Source organism: Ranitomeya imitator, chromosome 7, assembly GCF_032444005.1.
Source record: "Ranitomeya imitator isolate aRanImi1 chromosome 7, aRanImi1.pri, whole genome shotgun sequence".
NCBI classification, from domain to species: domain Eukaryota; kingdom Metazoa; phylum Chordata; class Amphibia; order Anura; family Dendrobatidae; genus Ranitomeya; species Ranitomeya imitator.
Genome location: NC_091288.1, coordinates 88,295,154 through 88,314,721, shown reverse-complemented (window position 1 = coordinate 88,314,721; position 19,568 = coordinate 88,295,154). Strand labels below are relative to the sequence as shown.

Genomic DNA, 19,568 nt, shown 5'->3' with positions numbered 1-19,568 from the left:
AGAATCCTAGTGGTCCCAAACTTCTTCCATTTAAGGATTATGGAGGCCACTGTGCCCTTAGGAACCTGTTGTACCCTTGGCCAGATCTGTGCCTTGCCACAATTCTGTCTCTGAGCTCCTTGGCCAGTTCCTTTGACCTCCTGATTCTCATTTGGTCTGTCATGCAATGTGAGCTGTGCGGTCTTATATAGGCAGGTGTGTGCCTTTCCAAATCAAGTCCGATCAGTTTAATTACACAGCTGGACTCTAATGAAGGAGTAGAACCATCTCAAGGAGGATCACAAGGAAATGGACAGCATGTGACTTAAATATGAGTGTCTGAGCAAAGGGTCCGAATACTTATGACCATGTAATATTTCAGTTTTTCTATAATAAATTTGCAAAAATTACTACATTTCTGTTTGTTTTTCAGTCAAGATGGGGTGCAGAGTGAACATTAATGAGAAAAAAAATGAACTTTTTTGAATTTACCAAAAGGCTGCAATGAAACAAAGTGAAAAATTTAAAGGGGTCTGAATACTTTCCGTACCCACTGTAATTAAATATGGCAAATTTAAAAAATAACAGACAAAAAACATTCATATCTCCATGACAACTTCCAGCTAGCATCTGACCACAGTGTTTTATGAAGCAAAAAAAAAAAAAAAAAGTTGCATTTTACCTACAAATATTTTGTGCAACAGCGCCCTAAAAGAAACAAGGTAATATAAACAAATTAAGTCAGGTGAGAAGATTGCAAATGTTGTGGATAAAGATTTATATAGAAACCATATCTGAAATATAGAATACGAGAAGGCTGGATGATAACCTGTCTCAGGGGGATTCTCGGAGTACAAATACATGGAGAAAAAGATGCAAAGGACCAGTCTGGAACCTTGCTGCTTACAGCGACAGGTATGCAGGTTACCGTATCAGCACTTCACACAATAGCAGCACTGTTGGGGTCTGTTAGAGGGAGTTTATCAGCAGGTCTCACAATGCAAACATTAAAGAGTTATTTCAATCCTTAGCAGTCATCACCAATCCACAGGATCGATAACTTGTGAGTGGTGGGGACCAGGGGCGTACATGGAAATCACGGGGCCCCATGCCAGAAGATCCAATTTGCTCTCACCTCAAAAAAAGAAGAAAAGTAAAAATAATAATAAGCAGGGCCACAGAAGAGCATATCACAACTTTGCCGCCTTTACAAAGTCATTTTCCACAGACTGAAGCCCTCGAGTCCCCTTTCATTGCAAAAGTGCCCAACAAATACTACTAGATACCACACAGTGAATTTCTCTAGAGTACCCCCACACAGTATGATGGCCTTATTGTACCCCACCCCTCAACATCCACCAGAAAAGTATGGTAACCCTCAACACAGTATGATCCCCCAACCATGACCCTCCATGTAGAATAATGGGCCTACATACAGTAGAATGGCCCCACAACTCTCCACACAATATATTATGCCCCCCACACAAACCTTCACACTGTATAATTGTTTGCATACAGTATAAAGGCTCTCACACAGCCCTCCAAATATTATCATAGCCCCTACATAGCTGTCTACACAGTATAATGCACTCCCCTTAGTCCTCCATATAGTATACTGCACTCCGCATAGACTGGAGCAGAGACCGAACATGCACACCTTTCCCTGCATTCATTCTCTAGAGAGGCTGCTCATAAACAAACAAAACACAAGGGGTGAACTTTGCCATTTTTGCCAATCCTGTAAAGACTGAATAGAGCAGTTATGCATCACCGCTGTTTTAAGATGAGGCATTTCAGGGCCCCCTTGGGATTGGGGTGGGTTCCTGCAGTCAGATGCCCACCAATCAGCATTCTATGGATTGATAACTTCTAAAGATGGGAATAACCATTTAAAAACAGATGTCTTACATTTTCAAAGTAAGTACACCAGCTTAATCAGATCAAACCTAAAGTCACTAAATTGAATTTTTTTTTTTCCTAATTGAAAATACAATGAATATTTTATGAGTCCAGCCAGAAATAGGTCCATAAAAGGCTTAGTTTGGGAACAATTATACAGCTACTCCGATATGAATTTTCAAAGTAAATACACAAGTGTCATCACAGAGGCAGTAAAGGGGGTTAACTCAACAGACATTAATGGTGTATCTGCATGCCCTTGAGTGACAAGCCTCTCCGTATGTGTATAGGGAGACACCCAGTACTCCAGGGTGACGGGTAGGGAAAAGCCAGAGGGGACCCGATGAGTCTCCCATGAGTTCTGTCCCAGTGACTAGTTCTCGGACACACCGCAGCATTTCAGAGTTAAACATATATGGCGGAAATCATACGTCCAGTGTCTGATTCATGCTGGCCATTAAAAAAAAAGTGCCCTAAAACACATGTATATTGCATCTCCGTACAATATATCATGGAGGCTTCTGTAGCAGAACTCTTGTTTAATACTGTACATTGAATGATCAGTACAGGAATCACCGCTGCCTCTTACGGCATGATGCACGGGGGTTTATATCGGCATGAATGCAGTCAGAAATTGCACTTATTGCAGCATCGGCTCATGAGGCGACTATACACTCTACACCGGCAATCTGCAGGCTCCACCAGCATCTGAGTGTTAGAAACATCTGCCATATACACATGTACAAGACAAAGACGTTCATCCATAGGCCTGCATGTCATCAACATATTTATGAGAAAAGTATCTATGTAGTCTGTAACACAAGGGACCACATACTATTCCATATTACCACCACAGAAAACTAAAACATAGGGAATAAGATGGAGAATGAAAACTGCACCGGACAAAAATATTAGTCTTGGAGAAAGCTGGGTGGTACAGCTGCCATTACAGCCCCCACAAGGAATCATACTCAAATTTTCCAAAAGCCAGCATTACAATGTTGCCTAATTATACATAATAATCCCATAGCTCCCTTAGCCCTGCAAGACTTGGAACCGTCAAACCTGCGTGTATCCCCCAAAAATAATAAATAAATCATAGATGATGTATGTATGCATGTGTATGACCAATTATAATAATAAAAAAAAAAAAAATGAAAAAAAACAAAAAACTTTTTTTTACAGTTTGTGCACACAATATGGAAATTTTTATGTGCTTTCCAGAAGGGGCGCTGCTCACCGAGTCATAATGTAAAGCAGTAACGCCCCCCAGAGGGACCCTAGGAGCAACGCCCCCACAGGACCCTAGGAGCAACGCCCCCACAGGACCCTAGGAGCAACGCCCCCACAGGACCCTAGGAGCAACGCCCCCACAGGACCCTAGGAGCAACGCCCCCACAGGACCCTAGGAGCAACGCCCCCACAGGACCCTAGGAGCAACGCCTCCCAGAGGACCCTAGGAGCAACGCCCCCACAGGACCCTAGGAGCAACGCCCCCACAGGACCCTAGGAGCAACGCCCCCACAGGACCCTAGGAGCAACGCCTCCCAGAGGACCCTAGGAGCAACGCCTCCCAGAGGACCCTAGGAGCAACGCCCCCACAGGACCCTAGGAGCAACGCCCCCACAGGACCCTAGGAGCAACGCCCCCACAGGACCCTAGGAGCAACGCCTCCCAGAGGACCCTAGGAGCAACGCCCCCACAGGACCCTAGGAGCAACGCCCCCACAGGACCCTAGGAGCAACGCCCCCACAGGACCCTAGGAGCAACGCCTCCCAGAGGACCCTAGGAGCAACGCCTCCCAGAGGACCCTAGGAGCAACGCCCCCACAGGACCCTAGGAGCAACGCCCCCACAGGACCCTAGGAGCAACGCCCCCACAGGACCCTAGGAGCAACGCCTCCCAGAGGACCCTAGGAGCAACGCCTCCCAGAGGACCCTAGGAGCAACGCCCCCACAGGACCCTAGGAGCAACGCCCCCACAGGACCCTAGGAGCAACGCCCCCACAGGACCCTAGGAGCAACGCCTCCCAGAGGACCCTAGGAGCAACGCCCCCACAGGACCCTAGGAGCAACGCCCCCACAGGACCCTAGGAGCAACGCCTCCCAGAGGACCCTAGGAGCAACGCCTCCCAGAGGACCCTAGGAGCAACGCCTCCCAGAGGACCCTAGGAGCAACGCCCCCACAGGACCCTAGGAGCAACGCCCCCACAGGACCCTAGGAGCAACGCCCCCACAGGACCCTAGGAGCAACGCCCCCACAGGACCCTAGGAGCAACGCCCCCACAGGACCCTAGGAGCAACGCCCCCACAGGACCCTAGGAGCAACGCCCCCACAGGACCCTAGGAGCAACGCCCCCACAGGACCCTAGGAGCAACGCCCCCACAGGACCCTAGGAGCAACGCCCCCACAGGACCCTAGGAGCAACGCCTCCCAGAGGACCCTAGGAGCAACGCCCCCACAGGACCCTAGGAGCAACGCCCCCACAGGACCCTAGGAGCAAAGTCCCCTGGATAGAGATCAGAAAAATTTGCAAAGTAAATCCACTAAACAAAAAGTTCTCAGATCCCTGGAACTAGTGAATTTTAAATTACAAAAAAAAATTGCATATCAGGGGTGGAAGAACAAAATGAGTGCACATACTGCTCTGTTTTTACCCGCTGACAGCTCCTCTTTGAAAACCAGTCAAGCTCATAGGACTGTCTCAGGAGAAAAATTTTTTTTGTCTAAATGCCCAGTTAGGAAATATGCAAGTCTGAGAGTAAAAGCCCACTCCCTTCTGTAGGCAAAGCCAAAAGGGTCTCCTGTCTTTGACCCATTAACGTGTTCCATGTTTTCCTTTAGGCCTCAGTCACACAACTGTTTTTAAACAAGTCTATGAAAAAATGTTACCGGTGTCACCAGTTGTGTCTCATCAGTGTTGTGTGTCATCCATCTGTTTGTTTTTACCATCAGTGTTTTTCATGGACGGATAAAAAGAAAAATGACAAATCTTCTCATAATTTGCAATGTTAAATATGTATAAGAGCATGTGTTTTTCACGGACCCCTAGACTTGTATTGGCCCTCGTCATCTGTGCGCTCAGAAAAAAACGGACAAGTCTCTGTGTTTTGCACAAGGACACGTGAGTCGCACCATAGGTTATAATAGGTACTGGTAGTATCCAGGAAAGAAAGGAAACCTGGATCTATGAATATCCTCATATAGTGGAACATCTACACAGTGGTGCAGGGTCATGTTGGCATGTAACGCAAATAATAGTACTACATTTCCCCCGCAGTGTCCTGATATAATGTGTAGACAGCCATCCTTCCAGATAACGCTGAGGAACACTCAGTCTCACATACAGAGGCTCCTATACATGCACGCCACGGCGGCTGGTGGGACAAGAGAGCAATTGTTCTGGACACTGAAGAACTCAGCTGAGAGTTAGTGAGGTTAACAAAATAAAATTCTTGTATAAAGCATTATTGGTATAGTGGTATAAAACCCCATTCAGTGTAAAAGAATGAAGGACAAATGGTGAAGAAGAAGAATGAAGAACAAAGTAAGAGCAGGGATAATGTGAAGAGGGCTTTAGAGCCTTTATTTACCGTACATATTATTTGTACACAAATCAACAATACAAAAAACAAAAACAAATTAGAAAATATGAAAATGGACAGTTTTCTCCTAAACTTATAAATAAGGGAATTTTATGGTGGAGCTGGAAATAACTCCATTCAGGCTCCAACCACAGAGGCTGGACGACTCCGATTCCGTTAACACCATAGGAATAGAGTTATGGAAGCCTCTCAGCTCTGCCACTGTCGGCTGTTCCTGAGGGTCCAGCTCCCGTGGTCACAGCCTGGCAGGGAGAGGCTGAGAGGAGAACAACCCTTTATAGAGGACCTGGCACCAGGTCAGAAGTGGACACTTCTTGCACTTATATTATTCTTGATGCTCGCCTGAGTATTCCATTTCTTTTTATTTTTTAAATCCTCCGTACAGTGACAATTTATTATGGTCTTTACCAAGGGGGCGTGTCTCACCTGGTTCTCTGGGGGCGTGTATTTAGGCTGTTCTGCATAATTACCCCATGAGCATCCCCCCATTGTAAAGTCCATAGAGATTAGTACTAAATAAAGCCCCATATCTCTGAAACTGTATGGCAGATATAGAAAAAAAGAAAAATGGTAAATCAGGGGGGCAGCGGGGATAATAAGAGCAAAAACTGTACACTGTTTACTGGTCCCGCTTAAAAAGTGTTCTCCCTGTTCTAGAACAACTTCTCAAAACTGAACATTAAGGTTTTTACCTCCACCTTCTACAGAAACATACCACTGTGGCACGGCCATATACCCACAAGAGCCCATTCTGGGCATGATCCACACCCACTTTATCATTTTCATTTAACATTCGGGTGTGTGAATGGATTTGCAGGAGCCCGGTCAGTAACCTGTGGCCATCAGACGGGAGCCCTGGTAGCCGCCACTTCCCTTCTTTTGATTGGCCAGCCTAATGTGACATCATTGTTAAAGTGTGATGCACAGGTGATGTCACGCCAGGACGGCTAATCAAAAGCAGAGCCAGGGAGGCCGCCACGTTAAAGGCAGCTCACAGGGCTCCCGTCAGACCCCCACAAATCACTGACCTGGATGCAGGACTGAATCCTGTAACACGATTTGTAGTAAATCTATTTAATACATTATGTCACTGGAAGGATTCCAAAAGTTACAGGACATGCAGAACACCAAGGAAATATTAATAGGGTTGTCTGCGTCATAAATTCCATCTTCAAATATTCTGCAAGTAGATTCTCTACTTTTAGCTAGATAGGAAAGTGACCCCAAAGAGCACTTTACAGACAGAAGTACTGACACATCCCTATATTATGCTGGCACCCTAGGGATCACAGTGGGAACTGTGCAATACTTCATTTCCCCTGTGGAGGCACTGCAGGCAAACTGCAACTGACGGTAGATCTCTGCAGAACCCAACAGCAAAATACTCTGATCAGCTTATTAATGGTGGAATCCGCCCCAAACCCATTCATTGCAGTAAAAGCTGGTAATCGTTTCCTGCAGCCATGACTGCGGCTTTACTTGGTCATATTATTTGGAATATAAATATAACTGAAGAGGAGACAGAATGTATCAGCACCAGACAATATCTGCAGTGATTAATACACGCAGTGTATTATCTCATCTTTTGTATTATGAAAATGGAAGAATTGGCAAGAACTGCTGAAGCTCGGCTCAGTCAAATGCTGACTTAGTATACAGTCCTTCTAATGCTGAATGCTAAGCCTCCATGCTTTACAAAGACAAAATCACAGCAAAGAACATGGATGTAAGAGACATACAACCACTGCATTCTACCTGTATACCCCAGTGGGCAAAAAAAATCACACTGCAAAAATAGCAGAGAGAAGCTAAGGGGATGTTCATACATATTTTTCAGTGGAGTTTTTTAATCCATGTTCATAATTTTGGGCTGTGGCATCAAAAGCCGGAACACCGAAATGTATCCTAAGACTACACCATTGCCGCAGATCCTTACTAGACATTGCAGCAAACCTGGATTCCTCCAGCAATGGCACAAAAGATGAAAAACCTACTTGGTGGATCTCAATCTATAGTAATTAGATAATGAGGACTTTCACAATGAAGTGCTCTTCAATCCCAACTCAAGGAAGATCAATAGCTATTATTTCACTGAAGAAAGATGTGTTCTGCCACTTCCTTAAATAGCAATGCTAATGGCGACAACTGAGTATCCCTCGTTTCACTTGGGCACAATTGTCCATTTCAGGAAAAAAAAAAAAAAAAAACAACAAAACAAAAATCAGCCAATTCTTTAAAACACACACACACACACATCAGTTGCAGATTATTGACGATGTGTAGAGCTGTTGGATTTTTATTATATAAACACAGTTTATTATTTTAGGATTTTTTTTTCTTTAATGTGGATAATCCAACAAAAGGATATGGACATCATTTGGGCTTTTTTCTCCAATGAAACCCCAAAAATATATTTTTTTTTCTTGTATTTAAGTCCAATAAATACAAACATTTAAGTAGAAGAAACAAATCCACAAAGTGGCTCGTTTCCTTTAAAAAGGGTAGACCACTACTCTGACAACTCTTAAGGTACCTTCACACTAAGCGACGCTGCAGCGATACCGACAACGATCCGGATCGCTGCAGCGTCGCTGTTTGGTCGCTGGAGAGCTGTCACACAGACCGCTCTCCAGCGACCAACGATGCCGGTAACCAGGGTAAACATCGGGTTACTAAGCACAGGGCCGCGCTTAGTAACCCGATGTTTACCCTGGATACCATCCTAAAAGTAAAAAAAACAAACGCTACATACTTACCTACCGCTGTCTGTCCCCGGCGCTCTGCTTCTCTGTACTGGCTGTGAGCACAGCGGCCGGAAAGCAGAGCGGTGACGTCACCGCTCTGCTTTCCGGCCGCTGTGCTCACAGTGAGTGAGTGTAAGTATGAAGCGTTTGTTTTTTTACTTTTAGGATGGTAACCAGGGTAAACATCGGGTTACTAAGCGCGGCCCTGCGCTTAGTAACCCGATGTTTACCCTGGTTACCAGCGAAGACATCGCTGAATCGGTGTCACACACGCCGATTCAGGGATATCAGCGGGAGATCCAGCGACCAAATAAAGTTCTGGCCTTCTAGCCCCGACCAACGACATCACAGCAGGATTCTGATCGCTGCTGGGTGTCACACTGAACGATATCGCTAGCGAGGACGCTGCAACGTCACGGATCGCTAGCGATATCGTTTAGTGTGAAGGTACCTTTAATCAATCAGTAACCCATGTAAAATAATAGCAGCTATACTCACCCCAGTGCGGGCGCCATTCCAGGGATTCCAGAACTCACATGTCATTGGTGCCATGCAAGCGCTGCAGCCAGTCAGCAGCCGCTTCCCTCTCACATCCAGAAGACATGAGGGCTGCTGCTGCTCTGACCGCCTCCATTTGTAAGCAGCTGCTGACTGATATGTCACGCAAGCTCTGCAGCCAATGTCACAAGAGCCCCGGGAGACCAGGCACCGACATCAGAGGCGAGTTTACATGTTATTTTACATGGGAGAAAAATAGTGATTAAGAACCCCTTTAAGATCAAAGCAACTAAGAGGAGATCATGTGAACCACTGGGAGCTTTAAAGAGAAAATAAACCTACATCATTTAAATATATATATAGTTTATGGTCATTTTAAATGCAAGCGATTGAGATTTTTTGGGGTCCAGGTCCAGAGACCCCACTGATTACTCAAACTCCCTAGAGGTGCACAGATTCGGCCCCCACTCCAACCACCGTCAATGGATTTGCCAGAAAAAGGCATTCATTTGTAATTTCTTGTATGACCCTTTAAAGGAACAATCTTGGTCACATTTTATGGAAGTGTATTAACAGCGATGCACAAATACACTGATCCGTGTGCGCTGTGCCCGTACTCGGTGCATGCCGCAGGAGAGAATAATATTTATGCATGCCTGCTTGATCGTCACTCCATCGCTCCCAAGGGTTTAGGCACAAAACATTGCACCATTTCACAGTTCTATATCAGAAAACATATAAATGAAATCTACACTAAATAAATGTGAATCCGCCTGGGGATCCCGCGCCGAACCCAGCTTGTTTCACAATGACAACGATCAATAATGGCTCAGGGTGATGAACATGAACACGCTGCAGAGATGTGGCCGGAGTCCAAGTACCCTTGTGAGCGCTCCATATATTCTTCCTCTGTGGCTTCATTTATCACCGCGGCTGTGCCGTCACCTCCCAACACAGACGACTGAAACCTAAACCTGTCTGGAAAGATTGCAAGGTGCGACTGCTGATAACATTGCACAGAGGTCTGGGAAGAAGAAAGACCCAAGACACCATATCAGGCCACTTCTGCTTACACAATGGGCAGCTACTGTATAGTAGTCTTAAAATGGAAACTCATTTATTATTCCCTAAAAAGGGGGAAAAACGCAACTATTTTAGCTTAAGGACTTAAAATGTAAGTAATGAAAATAAAAAAACTCACAATGTTCAAATTAGGAAAATTACATTTTTCCCCCCTTCCATGGCTAAAATAAGGAAATGCTATAGCGGACTACATGCATATTTATGGTGTAAATCCCTCACCTGAAAATCTACAATAGAAATGAAACCTCACATGGAGGATGTAATGGCTATGGACATTTTTATTTGACATTTCCTGCATACAGATCGGTTTCACTACAATGTTTGCACCGTTTGCCTTCTATAGCCTCTGCATTGCACTGTCTATTGCTTGCTGTAATCTAAGCTAAAGGGGTCGTCCACCTTTTAGGACATTTACGGTATTTATTTTTTGTTCAAATACTTGTATTTTGGAGTGAAAATCTTTTTTTGCAATTGTGTTTCATTAAAGATTTTACTTTTACAGGCTTACAAGTGCTCTTTGACGTTAAACGCCATTTACCTGCAGGTATAGGGTTAATCTGCAGGTAAATAATGTTACAATGGTGCCCCGCAGCTTCAACGGTCAGCATTCAGTCCTGTGGCATGCACAGAGTGGATGCAATCATCGCTCACTATACTGTGAGCGGGACCTGTAAGCACGCCCCACAACGTTGATTGACAGTTCACTCTGAAGCACAATTGTGCAGAGCGAACTGCCACTACCTCATATAAAGAATTTAAAAGTTAAAAAAAAAAGACATAATGGCGGTAAAAACAAATAAAAAGATGTGATAGAAGATGCTGGAGTTTCCCCAAAGCATCTTCCGCTTCAAAGGCTATGCAGGTATGCTGGCGTCAAAAAGACGCAGTGTGCACATCACCTAACAGGAAACTTGAGACTCTTGCCTGCCTTTTTCTGAGCTCCTCTCTGCTGATTTATGGCCACAGGCTACATTATGGTCAGAAGTCCACTGAGTGTAGTTTCTTTAGGTTGCAGGTATTAAAACATACTGTACATGTCACAATAGCCAAATAGTAGAAGAAAGACATACTGTATATAACATAGGGATCTCCTGCTTTCTGTTCCCCAACAATACCTACACTTATGTCTGTCCCACTTTATAGGAAAGCCAAAAGGGAATCTCCGCTGCAAATATCAAAGGATCCCACCACTTTTAAAGGAATCTGTTACAAAAACAGGTCATCCAGGATTAGAAAAAAAGATTCTGTTGTATCCTAGGAACAGAGTAAGGGCTCGTGCTGATGTCTGTAGATGCCATCATCTGAGAGAATCAGGCCGATTATGCAAATTAAACTCTGATCAGCGCTTGATGGAAGTTGCAATAGTGTGATCAGATTCTCACGGATGAGAGAATAGTAGCACACTGAGATGAAGAACAAAATGTCTCCATCTTCTCCACTGTGTCATTGCAAGGAAATAGGACTGCACTCAGATGTTATCTGAGTGCAGATCGATGATTTTATGCACTCTTTAACTTGTATGGACAAGTGCCACGCGAATATCAGATCAAACTTGTGTGAATCACCCCATAGACTAACATTGGCCTGAGTACGATGTTTTATCAGATCGCACGTAGACCGATACAGCCGTCTGCACAAGCCCTTACTTGTATTTATTGGCTGTATTTGACAAAGCAGAACATATCCAATCACTTGAACGGGGATGCAATACCAGACACAACCCGTGGACCAACGGGGCGCTATTCTGATGTATACACAATATATACATTAAAATAATAATAATACAAAAGATATTTGCCTTGTTGGGTTAAGAAGTCACAAAAAGATATGAACACCTTCAAGAGCTTTTTTTCTTACTTAGATGCATGTATTTTAGACAATCATCTTCCATTAAAAACTTTGCCTTCTATAGCCTCAGTCTTGCATCGTCTATTATTCACTGCAGAGTAGGAGGTAACTGAGAATCCGTCAGTGAGCTCATTTTAATGGATGAGTTCATAACTCATCTTTGCTCTTCTCGGCTTGAAAGTCGAGCTGAACGTTGTGGCAATAAATCAGCAAAGAGGAGCTCAGATGTCTGAAAAGAAAAGTTATCTACTCTCTAAGGATATGTGCACCACGCAATGTCTTTTTCAGGTGGATACTGCTCTAAATTTTGCCTGAATAGGCGCTATATGTTGAAAAGGAGGGACACATGCATTTCTGTGTAAAAACGACTTGCTCTTCATACGCTCAGTAGTTTGCGCATCCTTCAAAAGTGTTGGCCGGCTTCAGGCTACAAGTCTGCAGTTACTGTGTGTGACTGCAGACTTGTGAATCTCCATATCAAGGGCACTGTGTGCTGTGAGGGTTCTCAGACACCGGCGCTGGGAGTGTACGCGATTTACATACATGCGGTCACAGGCTGACTAGATGTGCGTGGCCTCAATGCAAGTGTATTGACAGATGCTGGACAAGTCTAGTCAGGATGTGGCTCCCGAAGCGATAATGGTTTCTCTATTGTTGACTGCAGTTAAAAACAACAACACAAAAAGACACCAAAAAAAGCTGGAAAAAACATATAAAGAAAACACCTCTGGGGAAAAAAAGTTCTAGAAACCACAAAAGATTACAAAAAGTAGCCATTTCCTGAAGCGTCTTCCTCTTGGAAAGCTTGGTGGGTTCGCCCACCTGCAAAAGACGTCATGTGCTCACACTCTGAAAACAAGCTTACTGAAGGATTCTTAGTTAGCTCATTATGCAGTCAGCAGTATACAGAGGATCACAGGATGAAGAAGGAAATTATTGGGGGAAAAAATGTAACCCATTAATACCCGAGCAGTGGATGGGTATAGCGGCGACATGGTCCTGGGGACACAAGCTCCATCAGTCCGAATACCTGGACATCACAGACTATACATAACAGTGCCGGCTTTCTAGACATCTCACCACCATATAGGAAAGCGAAGCTGAGCGGTGAGAGCACATGAAAGCAAGCCTTGTTCAGCAGCGCTCTGGGGATGTCCGCTCATGGTAATGCTGGATGTGTGCCATGGGAGGATCTACAAACATGCCAGCCTGCCTTAAACAAACTGATATATTGAATGTTCCTGCGCGTCACAAGGAAGCAGTCACACACTGCTCATTCACAGATGAGTGCAGAAATGCCCCGAGCAATAAACCCAAGTGCAGCTGACATTTCTACCTGCATCCGTATGACAGGATCATCGCCAAGGCCGTCGGATCCATAACCAGACACAATACAGATGGTAAAAAGTGCGGCTACCATGTTATTACAGGACGTGCACAATGGGATCGGGGACTACCCGAACACAAGGATGGGACTGTCACGACATATCACAATAACAGGGTGCAGTCACAGCAGCAATGGACGCCTGACTGCTCCCCATGTGGAAGGGAGGACAACCGAGTGCACTGGCAGCACCATTATCTCACGGTGTGCTACACTGCCCAGTGAGAGCGATGGCATCATCTACCTACAACCCGATGATCCAGCCATTACACTGACCCCCAGAAAACACATCCTACTAATAGCGAGAATGATCCCCATCCACATGCACTACTGTTCGCTATACTGCTCCAATATCTAGAAACGGAGAATACAGAGTTAAAAATAAAAACCCTAAGGGTTCCGTCTCTTGTTTCTTTACATATATGGGGCTATAAATAATTTTCGCACTTGGATCTCTACAAAAGGAGTTAACTGAGAAACGTTCAGTAAGTTGTGAGTTTTGTAACGCTTTTGCCTGTTTTTCTGAGCTCTTCTGTGTTCATGACCTCAGACTATATTGACATTGAGCTAAACTATGATGTGGTCATAACTGTCAGTAGCTCAGAAAAACAGATAAAGGAGTTAGAAACTCTCATTCTGAAGAAGCTTACTGATAGATTCTCAGTTCATTCATTTTGCATTCAGCAAATTCTAGGAAAACAAAGAGCCTGTAAAAGCCAAATGGTGCAAACAATTTTCAGGAGACTCAACTGCAAAAGTTAAATACATGCAATTAAATTGAATAAATCCTTAAGAACTAGGCTTCTAATGGGTGTTTAAAGAGCGGTGAATATGGATTGTTTCCAAGCACAGTTTGGCTAGTATTTCTACTTTCTTCACCAATATATCAGCATTGCTCAGTTTTGCTATCAGCCTTTTGTGCCAGTGACAAACTGGTAACATAGGTTTTCACTTCTAAATAATTTTTTTTGAAAGAGAGGATAAAAAGAAACACCAAAACATCCACTTCTTCTGTAGAGCGTCACAACTATCTTTTTGCTCTGTTGCAGCTCAGAGCTAATAAAGTGCATGGGATTAGATTGCAATACCGAACACAACCTGTGCACAGATGTGGCGCTGTTTGATACCTTTCTGCTGTAGCCAGATATTTACGCAGGAATGTAAGATGTTTTCTCTTTTACCAGAAGGCCCTGTGTCCTGGCGATACAGATGTGCCCTGAACCCTACATGTTCTATGAACTATCGAGACTTCTGCCATCAGAACTGCTGAGTGCTAGATCCAAGCCAGGCGGAAGCAGAAATGTCTTCTCTAAAGCCGAGGACGGTCCACAATCACACCAATACTTCCACTGACTCAGTATCTTTTGGATGTAACCCCTTCTCGTGACCGCACCATGGAATTAATGGCGCTATATAAAGAAATAATTAGAATATCTCCAGAGCTGAGAATACACAAACTGGTGACACAACAACAAAATATTTAAGTGAAAATTAAAGAGCGACAACTCACTTTTCAGTGTAAACTGTGGAGCATTGTGGGCGGTCACAGCATCTGGTGAAAGATACAATGGATACAAGTTATTTACTTTATTGGGAAAACTTCATTGCACATATTCAGGTTTATTTCCAGCATTGTCCAGTTGTGAAACTCGGTGGGCAGTGGAGCATTGCGAGGCTCTTTGTATGGAATCATGTAGAACTTGTAAGTCAATACATGTTGCCCAAACCATGGGGGAACGATCAGTCGCTGGCTGCAGCTAGGTATATAATGCGCCAGTGCTTCAGATAAAACATCGCTTTCAGTAAAGTAACCCTCTCTCACTTGGCTTTAGGTGACTGACAGGTCGTTTCCCATGTACACATACAGGAGAGAACTGTCAATCACCTAGAGCGGTGAGTGGAGAAGTCGGCCGGGGGCAGCGCTGGACTAGTCTTCCCTTTCTATGGCCCCCAATGGATCGTTAAACTATAGGCCCAATTCATTAAGCTGGTGTCAGATGCGCCCAATTCATTAAGACTGGCATTGTGCACGCCACGATTACTGATGGACTCGCTGGTGTCAGATGCGCCCAATTCATTAAGACTGGCATTGTGCACGCCACGATTACTGATGGACTCGCTGGTGTCAGATGCGCCCAATTCATTAAGACTGGCATTGTGCACGCCACGATTACTGATGGACTCGCTGGTGTCAGATGCGCCCAATTCATTAAGACTGGCATTGTGCACGCCACGATTACTGATGGACTCGCTGGTGTCAGATGCGCCCAATTCATTAAGACTGGCATTGTGCACGCCACGATTACTGATGGACTCGCTGGTGTCAGATGCGCCCAATTCATTAAGACTGGCATTGTGCACGCCACGATTACTGATGGACTCGCTGGTGTCAGATGCGCCCAATTCATTAAGACTGGCATTGTGCACGCCACGATTACTGATGGACTCGCTGGTGTCAGATGCGCCCAATTCATTAAGCGGTGCACAGCACTTAATAAAATAGGTGCATCTTATCACTGACATGCGCCTAGCCAGATAAGTCCTGCCCACTGACTGATCTAGCCAGCAGAAAAGTCATGCAAAAGGTTTTGCAATTTTTCAAAGTATTTTGCAGCAGAAATCTGGAGAAAACACATTGATAAATCGGAGACTAGGATTTCTATAGAATGTTTGAGTGTTTCAGAGAAAAATATACCTGGCTGCAATCAGGCAGCCAGGCTGTGATTCATGCTGCCCATGGATTGGGCAAGACGATTGACTGACAGGTTCCCTCTTAAAGGGATTGGCAGCACAGAATGACTGCTCAAACCAAGTACAGCAGTTTGATGCTTTATGGGGTCAATCATGTATATACCCCTTCCCACCTGCTTGGTTTCCATCTATCTCCTCCCTTCTGCGGTTCTATGAAGCCAGAGCTGTCAATCATAGAGGGGGATGGAGATAGGGGGAAACAAGTAGGTGGGAAGGTGTATGTAAGTGATCGGTCCCAACGTGAAACACCAAGCGCCTGTACTTAGTTTGAACAGTCATCCTGTGCTGACAGCGTCCCTTTCATGCAAACCTGTGACATTGAAAATACAATCCAGTCTATTATAAAGCTTTCCGGGGTCCAGGGCTCCTTTACTACAGTGCTACGTGATAAATGATCCCTGGGACCCAGAAATGCTTCGTTTTATTGAAGATTATCAATGAAATAAACCTAAGAGTTGTCCTTCTGGCCTCTGTGGATCTCTGCGCTATCTTCAAAGTATCCATAGTGAACCTGGTTTCCAACATTTGTTACCATCACATTTTCATTACAATTTCTGCTCATTCTTAGGCGTATAAGTCAAGTGGGCGGTCCTAATCTGTGATTGACAGCTCTCTCTGAAAGTACACTTACACAAAGGCTGTCAGTCACTGACTAGGATCGCCCACTTTACCTGCTCTGTATGTTGCTACCTGCAGATTATACTTTAAAGAGGTGTCTGATCAAAGGGTCCGGGCCCATCGGCTGATCCCTCACAGTCCTACTCTCAGCAACCGGCGGATGCTGCTGGACGATGCTGTGACCAGCCAGGCACTGCCGCACTGTATTACCTGGCAGTTATTTAGATGAATGGCCCAACTTACATAAGGATGGCTGGAGACTGCCAGAATACACAGAGGCTCTCTGCCAAAGAAAGGAGGACCCCCTTCTATAATGCCCATATGCCACCATGACCCCCTCTTTCAGGTTCCATGCACACATTACACTGAGTTCTTTGGCAATCATGCTTAAAAAAGACAAATATAAGATTTCTTACTGCCGTTTTCCCGCCTCCCTCAGTTTTTTTTCTATATAGTTAGACATAAAAAGAGTTTTCTACAAAAAGTAAATCTTTGCTGTTTTCTTCCAATAGCCTTGCTGCACCCGTCCATGGGATGGTTGTGTCTGATATCGCACGTCTGGTCCACTGAAGTGACTTATGCTGAGCAGCAGTACTAAAACCTGTGGGTAGGTGTGGAACAGTTTTTGGAAGAAAGCAGCCATGTTTCTCTAATCTCACACAGCCCCTATTAGGTGGATTTGCAGTTACCATAGACAAAAGTTTTCATTTCTGACATTTGATTACAGAGCACAGATTGACATGCAGAGAATAATAAAATCACATTTACCTAAGTGCTGAAGAATAGAGCAAGTGAGCAGACGCTGAGGAATGACGTCAGAAGTCTATGCCTGCCCGCTCCAGAGAGGAGACCGTGCGATGCCCAATACAAGGCACAACCTCTGGAGGGGTCTCAGACTACGGCTTCTTTTCAGGTCCCATAAACAACGCGACTCAGCCCCTAACAGTTTGTGAAAAGTGATCCTCTAACTACAGCGCAGATATAAAACAAGTATCAATCAGGCTATGTATCACTCATAGTACCGGCACACAGAGGCCCGGCACCATAAGCCGGTGTGATCAGCTCCCTCACCACTGCACTTGTATATCCAGCCAACCGCAGCGAGTAACCTCCTCCATAGAATGAATACAGTGATCCAGCACACCGACAGGTCAAATGCACATCATTATTTCATAACGTCAGTCATCTGTGCTCCCCAACCAGACTATGCATCCCAAACATTGAACTGCTCTTCAAAATGTATTATCTGGTTGGGGAGTGTAAGTGATTGAGGATTTTATGTTTTGTTTTTTTAAGATGCACACATGAAATAAAGGAGATTTGCTCTTTTCATGGCTCACCATGTTCATTCTATAACACACAGTACGCAATGACCGGTATATAACGACCTGTATGCAGCCACACAGCATCTACATCCTCAGACATATCACCTATAACATGATGAGACCTTTACTGGTGGCATCAGGGTCTGATGACCTTCCCCCCCCGACCCCCGTCCTGCTGACAAGGCTCCCCGACGACCCCCGCCCTGCTGACAAGGCTCCCCGACGACCCCCGTCCTGCTGACAAGGCTCCCCGACGACCCCCGTCCTGCTGACAAGGCTCCCCGACGACCCCCGTCCTGCTGACAAGGCTCCCCGACGACCCCCGTCCTGCTGACAAGGCTCCCCGACGACCCCCGTCCTGCTGACAAGGCTCCCCGACGACCCCCGTCCTGCTGACAAGGCTCCCCGACGACCCCCGTCCTGCTGACAAGGCTCCCCGACGACCCCCGTCCTGCTGACATCGCTCCCCGACGACCCCCGTCCTGCTGACATCGCTCCCCGATGACCCCTGTCCTGCTGACATCGCTCCCTAATGACCCCTGTCCTGCTGACATCGCTCCCCGACGACCCCTGTGCTGGTGACATCGCTCCCCGACGACCCCTGTGCTGCTGACATCGCTCCCCGACGACCCCTGTCCTGCTGACATCGCTCCCCGATGACCCCTGTGCTGGTGACATCGCTCCCTAATGACCCCTGTCCTGCTGACATCGCTCCCTAATGACCCCTGTCCTGCTGACATCGCTCCCCGATGACCCCTGTGCTGGTGACATCGCTCCCCGACGACCCCTGTCCTGCTGACATCGCTCCCTAATGACCCCTGTCCTGCTGACATCGCTCCCCGATGACCCCTGTGCTGGTGACATCGCTCCCTAATGACCCCTGTCCTGCTGACATCGCTCCCTAATGACCCCTGTCCTGCTGACATCGCTCCCTAATGACCCCTGTCCTGCTGACATCGCTCCTTAATGACCCCTGTCCTGCTGACATCGCTCCCTAATGACCCCTGTCCTGCTGACATCGCTCCCTGATGACCCCTGTCCTGCTGACATCGCTCCCTAATGACCCCTGTCCTGCTGACATCGCTCCCTAATGACCCCTGTCCTGCTGACATCGCTCCCTAATGACCCCTGTCCTGCTGACATCGCTCCCTGATGACCCCTGTCCTGCTGACATCGCTCCCTAATGACCCCTGTCCTGCTGACATCGCTCCCTAATGACCCCTGTCCTGCTGACATCGCTCCCTAATGACCCCTGTCCTGCTGACATCGCTCCCTAATGACCCCTGTCCTGCTGACATCGCTCCCTAATGACCCCTGTCCTGCTGACATCGCTCCCTAATGACCCCTGTCCTGCTGACATCGCTCCCTGATGACCCCTGTGCTGGTGACATCACTGTCGCCCACTTGCACTTATTACACGACTCTCCGTACTCATGCTCAGCAGTGGATGTCAGTGCAGAGCGTCCCGTCCGTACCTGGAGACTCTGCATCTCCACAAACAACCTTCCCTCCTCTAGAATTCATTGCTCGGGTTCCTGACAGCAGCGGCATTACAGCGCGCCAGGCTCCGGTTACCTCACTCCGCCGCCTCCTCTCCCGGAGCCCCGGTCATGTCTCCCCTCCTGCTCTTCTTCCTGACAAGCTGCAGGAAAGCACCAACGCCACCTGCCATAGGACAGCTCCGCTCCACAAGCAACAGCCGCCCTGATTGGTGTGCTAGCTGGCGCCCACGTCATCGAGGAAGATTAGAACAGCTGTTTGCGTTCCGAGCCTCGCTCTGGAGATGTGCGCGCTGATTGGCTGTCTGTTGAGTAATATGCCTTTCCTCTGACTT

General features: G+C 46.1%; 1 protein-coding gene across 2 annotated transcripts in view; it reads right to left on the bottom strand.

Moving 5' to 3' along the window:
* The window catches only part of HYCC2 (hyccin PI4KA lipid kinase complex subunit 2), a 78,915-nt gene extending 59,527 nt beyond the window's left edge, over window positions 1-19,388 (bottom strand). Inside the window, exons 1-2 of one of the 2 annotated variants that reach the window (XM_069733605.1) lie at window positions 19,310-19,388; window positions 14,551-14,592 (exon numbers count right to left, since the gene is read on the bottom strand). The gene's annotated coding sequence lies outside the window, so the exon portion shown is untranslated. The remainder of the gene's footprint in view (window positions 1-14,550; window positions 14,593-19,309) is intronic. The other variant, XM_069733604.1, reaches the window with a different exon arrangement.
* Window positions 19,389-19,568: the final 180 nt, after the last annotated feature.